The sequence below is a fragment of the Carlito syrichta genome, unplaced genomic scaffold (genome assembly GCF_000164805.1).
Source record: "Carlito syrichta isolate Samal-C Ts95f unplaced genomic scaffold, Tarsius_syrichta-2.0.1 Scaffold312069, whole genome shotgun sequence".
In the NCBI taxonomy this organism is placed as follows: Eukaryota; Metazoa; Chordata; class Mammalia; order Primates; family Tarsiidae; genus Carlito; species Carlito syrichta.
Genome location: NW_007256165.1, coordinates 587,015 through 593,071, shown reverse-complemented (window position 1 = coordinate 593,071; position 6,057 = coordinate 587,015). Strand labels below are relative to the sequence as shown.

Below are 6,057 nucleotides of genomic sequence, written 5' to 3'. Positions count from 1 at the left end.
CCCGAGCCTCCTGCTGCTGGACTACGATGGGTCGGTGCTGCCCTTTCTCGGGGGCCTGGGCGGGGGCTACCAGAAGACCCTCGTGCTGCTCACCTGGATCCCGGCGCTGTTCATCGGCTTCAGCCAGTTCTCGGACTCGTTCCTCTTGGACCAGCCCCACTTCTGGTGCCGCGGGGCCGGCAAGGGCGCTGAGCCGGCCGGGGTCACCGTCGCCGGCCGCTGGGGCGACGCGGGCAACTGGACCGGCTCTCCGACCTCCCCCTTCGCCGCCGCCCCCTGGGAGGCTGCGGGCAACCGGAGCAACAGCAACGGCACGGACGGAGGCGACACGCCACCCCTGCCATCCCCTCCGGACAAGGGGGACAACGCCTCCAATTGTGACTGCCACGCGTGGGACTACGGCATCCGCACCGGCCTCGTCCAGAACGTGGTCAGCAAGGTAAGGGCCGCGACCGTCCCGGCCCCGCGTCATTCTCATGAGCCCTCTACCCCACTCGGCCACCTGAGCCAGCGGGGGACCCGAAATCCCCAGAACGGTGCGGGTATGTGTGTGCATGCATTCCGCACTGGCTTTTCTCAGGTTCGCTAAGTGAGATGCCTTTACTTGGGTGTGAAGCGGGACTTTTGGCCGCCTCTACGGTGACACTCCATCCCGACTCTAAAGGGGCTCCATAGCCTTTCCTAGTTGGCACCCAAACTCCTGGCCCAGTACACGCATGGGAAGAGCGCCCCTCCTCCACCCTTGGGGAGAGGCCTGATCTGTCACCAGCCACCGTGGAGGACTCGCCTCGCACCAGGTTTGTGGTTGGAGCCAGGACCAGGTCTCAGCGCTGCCTGGTTGGCCGTCCCTGTGCCTGCCACAGATCTCAGCCATCCCGCGTGCGGTTTGGACAGGCTAAAGGCGACTGAAGAATTCCAGTGAGGGAAAGAGAAGCAAAGGAGTTTCATGATAGTGCCCCCACCCCACCTCCACAGTGTTCAGTCCTCCTCAGAGATATTTGCCTTTATATATTGCCACCCCTGTGTTCCCTCCAGTGTTTCTTCGGGTCTTCAGTCAGCATCGCTGGAGTGTAGGAAGGAGTTTGGACCCACCCTGCTATTTTTCAAGGCTGCTGTGGGCTGAGGCCTGGAGACCCTAGTGAGCTTTAGCTGAGCATCCATTCACCTGGTCCTCCAAGTCCAGGTGGCTTCCTTGGGGAGGAAGTGCACTATGTGGAGTGTAGCAGGCTTCCTGAGTGAGGTGTGGAGGCCTAGACACGGAGAATGGGCCGTGGGCGACACTCGACGCCCTAGACATCCATCACGTTATGATTTTCTTAACATACAGGAGATATTGTATACCAGCTTGCTGAGCAGTTTTTGTTTTTTGCCCCTTCTGTGTTTTAAATAACGAATTCACATTTCAGAGTGAATGTAGACTGCTCCCCCCCACACACACTTCTGTACAGATCTGGGCTGAATTTGAAATGCTTTGTCTGAATGTGAGAATGAGATCTGGCATTTTATTATAGCCACTGTGTATGTATTCCTCCCCCTCCCCCAAATGTGTGCTGGTAAACAGTTGTAGCTCACGGATGTGTAAGACGAAACTCTTACATCATCACAGCCATTATTTTCATCTTGTACCAACCTGGCCAGAAATGCTTTGTCCTGTGGGAACTGTCTGGCTGAGCTGTCCCTACTGCCCTGCAAGGTAACGGGGCAGGTCCTTCAAGCTTGGTCCACCTTGATCCCAACCTCCCCCGCTGCCTGCCCCCAGCAACTCCCCAAACAGCCTCCCCTTTCCAGAGATATTCCTATGACTGCTTTCCATGCATGGAGGGTAATTTTTCTTTTTGGCTTAGCAGCACAGAAAAGTTCAGAACAATGGCTATTTAAATCGCCATGTATGTCTGGCAGACTAAGGATTTGGCAACATTTCCAAGTATTTTAAGCCCCTTTCTAGAGCAGAGGAAGAATAGTAGATCAGAGTGAGTATGAGTGAAGAGGGCTCTGTTCTGGGGTCAAGGGAGAGGCAAACTTGAAAGTGAGGGGTGGGATGGGGTGCCAGTGCCCTAGCGGCGGGGACCTGAGAAACAGTTATTCACACTCAGCTATGCATGGTAGGAGGAGAGAACCAAAATAGTTCTTGAAAACAGGCTTATTGGAGAGCTGGGCAGTTTTTCTAAATTAGCATCTAGAGGGGTACAGACAGCACTATCATGTGTGGCATGTTTTGGGGGGTGCTTGGTGACATGTTGCAGTTACTGAGCAAGACAGAGAGGGTGAGTCCTGGGAACAAGGACAAGAGACACATTTTCTTATACTACAGTAAAGACTAGAAAGGACATGTTGATTTTTGTGGACAAAAAAAGATCTAAATAAAGGACTTTCTTCCCCAGTGTTCTTTGTGTTTAAATCACATAACAAATGCTTTAAAGAGCTTTTCAAGCACATTTTGGCACATTCCAAGACAGGCTGTGTGTGTGTGTGTGTGTGTGTGTGTGTGTGTGTGTGTGTGCGTGCGCGCACGCGCGCGCGCGCCCACACTAGCTGAGTCTTTTGGATACTGTATCAGATGTACAAATGTGGAATGTATACCATGATGGGTGCAGGAGTTCTAGGGACCAGGTCCTTGTCAGCTTGGTTCCCAAGTAGAAGGAGAAGTAGAAGGTATCGGTTTCTGACAGCAGATAAAAGTTCAGGTTCTGAGAAGGTGCCTTTTGTATCCTCTTTCCCACTTCATACTATGATCATCCCTTTGTGAATAAGCCTCACAGAGTGTCTTATTCACTCAGTACGTAGCCTTTACTCAGCCTGTCTCCTTTACCGTGTATTCTGTCCCTGGGTGCTAGGTGGGGAGCAGGAGACTAAAGAGCCCCAGACACAGTTCCTGGCCTCTTTCTTATTCAGCTGCTGCTATCATAGCACCTACCTACACAAGTGAAATCACCCAGCCAGTTAGAATCCCAGGTCATCGTTGTTAAAAGGGATCTTAGGGCAGATGAGCCTTTTCTCCCTTCTAAACGATGGGGGGGGGTTGCAAAAAAATCCCCGATTTCTCCACTTAACACATGTATTTCTTTAGCATGGCACCCAGAATGCAACCCAGCAGGTCCTGGGTGTTCTAACCCAAAGAGGAGATGGATGGTACTGTCCTTCTCCTGTTGGGGCCTATAGTTGATGCCTTAGGGCTTTTGGTAAACATGACATGCTTTATCTCAAGACTGTGGTCACCAAATACACCATGTTGTCTTCGTGGAATTGTATTAAGTCAGGGTTTTCTCAGTCTTAGGCTTACATAGCGGGGCCCATGACTTAGGTTTCATCTTAGTAGTTTTGAGTTTTTAGATCTCTTGTTGGTATCCTTTTGTTTGTATCTGTTTCCTTGATCCTTGGTATTTGTTATCTATACCATAATTTGCATCACAGAATCTATAGTGCTTCCAAAACAATAACAACAACAAAACCATCTTTGTTTTATGCAGCCTCGTATAGTTTTCAAAACATTTCACATATATCATTTCCTTTAATTAAGAATAATAGGCCAGGCTCAGTGGCTCAGCCTGTAATCCCGTGCTTTGGAAGGCCGAGGTGAGTGAATTGCCTGAGCCCGTGAGTTTGAGACCCACGTGGGCAACTTGGCAAGACCTCATCTCTACAATAAATCAAAAAAATTAGCCAGGCATGGTAGCATGTGCCTATAGTTCCAGCTACTTGGAAGGCTGAGGCAGAAGGATTGCCGGAGCCCAGCAGGTCGAGGCTGCGGTGGCCGGGAGCATGCCACTGCACTCCAGTCTGGGTGACAGAGTGAGACTCCAACTCAAAAAAAAAAAAAAGATTAATAGCCCAAGGCCAGTCTTAACAGCAAGTGATATCATGAATTTTAAGTCAATGAACACACATTTGAGTGGGTCAGGGGTCCTTCACAGGAACCAAGTACAGAGGCTCCTTGACTTATGATGGAGTTACATCTGTATAAACCGATCATAAATGGAAAATATCATAAGTCAAAAATTCAGTTAGTATACTCAGCCTCCCGGACATCGTAGCTTAGCCTAAACCTACCTTAAACATGCTCCAAATGCTTACATCAGCTTATACTTGGGCAAAATCATTTAACACAAAGCATATTTTATAATAAAATGTTGAATATCTCGTGCAATTTATTGAACTCTACTGAAAGTGAAAAACAGAATAACTGTGTGGGTACCTTAAGTTAGGTCTCTACTGAATGCCTATGGCTTTCACACCATTGTCAAGTCAAGAAATTGTAAATCGAACCATTGTAAGTTGGGACCCATCTGTATTCAACTTCCTGATGACTATCATGGCTCTACATTTTGTCTCCCAGCTCTTTTGAAAGATACTGTTAGTTCCTCTCTGAAAAGAAGGATCAAGCAAATTCCTTCAGAGTCACATAGAGCAGGTTTGGGGAAACTGAGGACACATGGTTCTGAAACCCGAGTCAGTCAGCTTCTCTTTCTCCCATGCCAGCACTCCCTGTGCTGTTCAAATTCTCAAATACTTCTGAGATTTTAGCCTACCAGGTTATTAAACCCAATTCCACAGACTTAAAAATATCACTGTTAATAATTTGCATAGTTTATTCTGCATTGTTCTGAGTGAATCCATGTTGGTTTCTAATGCTCACCACTTTCTTGCATAACTGCGAGAATTTTGCCAATAATCAATGCCAGCTAAGCTTCTCAAGCCCCATCTTTCTTCTGTATTTATAGTTTGTATTGGATGATTGTCCATCTCCAATCTTCTGATAGTATTTCTTCTGTTCTCATGAATCAGCAAAAACTTCTGACCTGTATCCTGAAAATTGTTTAAATATCCTGGGAAGTAATTTGTATCCTTTTTCTAGGACTAAAGACTAGAAGTTATTTAAAGTGACTTCAGTACAATTTAATTAAGACCAAAAATAATTACAATATCATTGCAATAGCAATACTTTAAAAAATAGCCCATAATTCTATGATCCTAGTTATCCTGTGATAACTAGTTTTAGCTCATGAAATACTATTCATATGTATAAATTTTTATAGTTTCAATTAAAGTGTTCATAATAGAAGCTGCTGTTTTCTCTTGACACCTTCAGAAGCATTTGTCCAAGTCTTCAGAAACATTTTGTGTGCCTGATATTCTTACTGATTCACTAAAATTTCTTAAATTCTTTTTCTAATACTGGAGTGACTACTATGTGATTGTCCCAGTGGTCAACTTTGTCTAATATATACAACACAACAATGAACATCTTTATGCATATCTATTTTTTTAATGACTGTAATAGATAATGTATGTGTGTGGTACAGAAAGCATACAGTGAAAGTAACATTTCTTGCTATCTCTGCTCTCAGTTTCCTGCTTCAGAAGCAACTGTGGTTACCAATTTCTTATGTATTCTTCCAGAAATGTTCTACTTTCATTTATATGGTTTCTCTCAAAAATAGTAGTGTATCATATAACCTGTTCTTGACCTTTTTTTGTTTTTGCCTAAGATGGAGATGATGAAGGTGTATCAGTACATAGAGAGCTGCTTGGTTTTTTTTTCTGTCTGCACAGTATTCCATTGTCTGAGCCATAATTTATTTAACTAGTCCCCTACTGGGGAGTCATTGCATTTGTTTCCAATATTTGAAATAATATATGCAACATAGGATGAAATCCTGCCATGCGTGAAAATTTGTACATGTACAAGAAAGTCTTAGAGATGGGAGAGTCAAAATAGGTAGCATTTCAGTTTTGATAGCTATTGTCAGATAGTGCTCTCTCTAGAGACTGCAGTCATTCACACTTTCACTAATAATGTGTGAGGGCCTGTTCCCGCATTCTTATCCAACTTTTAAATGTTTGCTGATCTGATATGTGAGAAATTATACTTGGTTATTGGTGTGATTTGTTCTTCTCTTATTATTAGAAGATTAAACATCTTTTGGGAAGTTTTGGAGCCATTTGCATTTTCTTTTTTTTATTTCTTCATTTTCTTTTCATTTGTATGTGTATATGTTAGGGAGGGCGTTATTTCCTTTTTTTTTTTTTTTTTGAATTGGAGTCTTACTCTGTCACCCA

General features: G+C 45.1%; 1 protein-coding gene across 1 annotated transcript in view; it reads left to right on the top strand.

Annotated features, from left to right (window-relative positions):
* Window positions 1–6: 6 nt before the first annotated feature.
* Window positions 7–6,057, top strand: part of SLC22A23 (solute carrier family 22 member 23) — a 179,874-nt gene continuing 173,823 nt past the window's right edge. The window contains exon 1 of the mRNA XM_021718320.1: window positions 7–439. The gene's annotated coding sequence lies outside the window, so the exon portion shown is untranslated. The remainder of the gene's footprint in view (window positions 440–6,057) is intronic.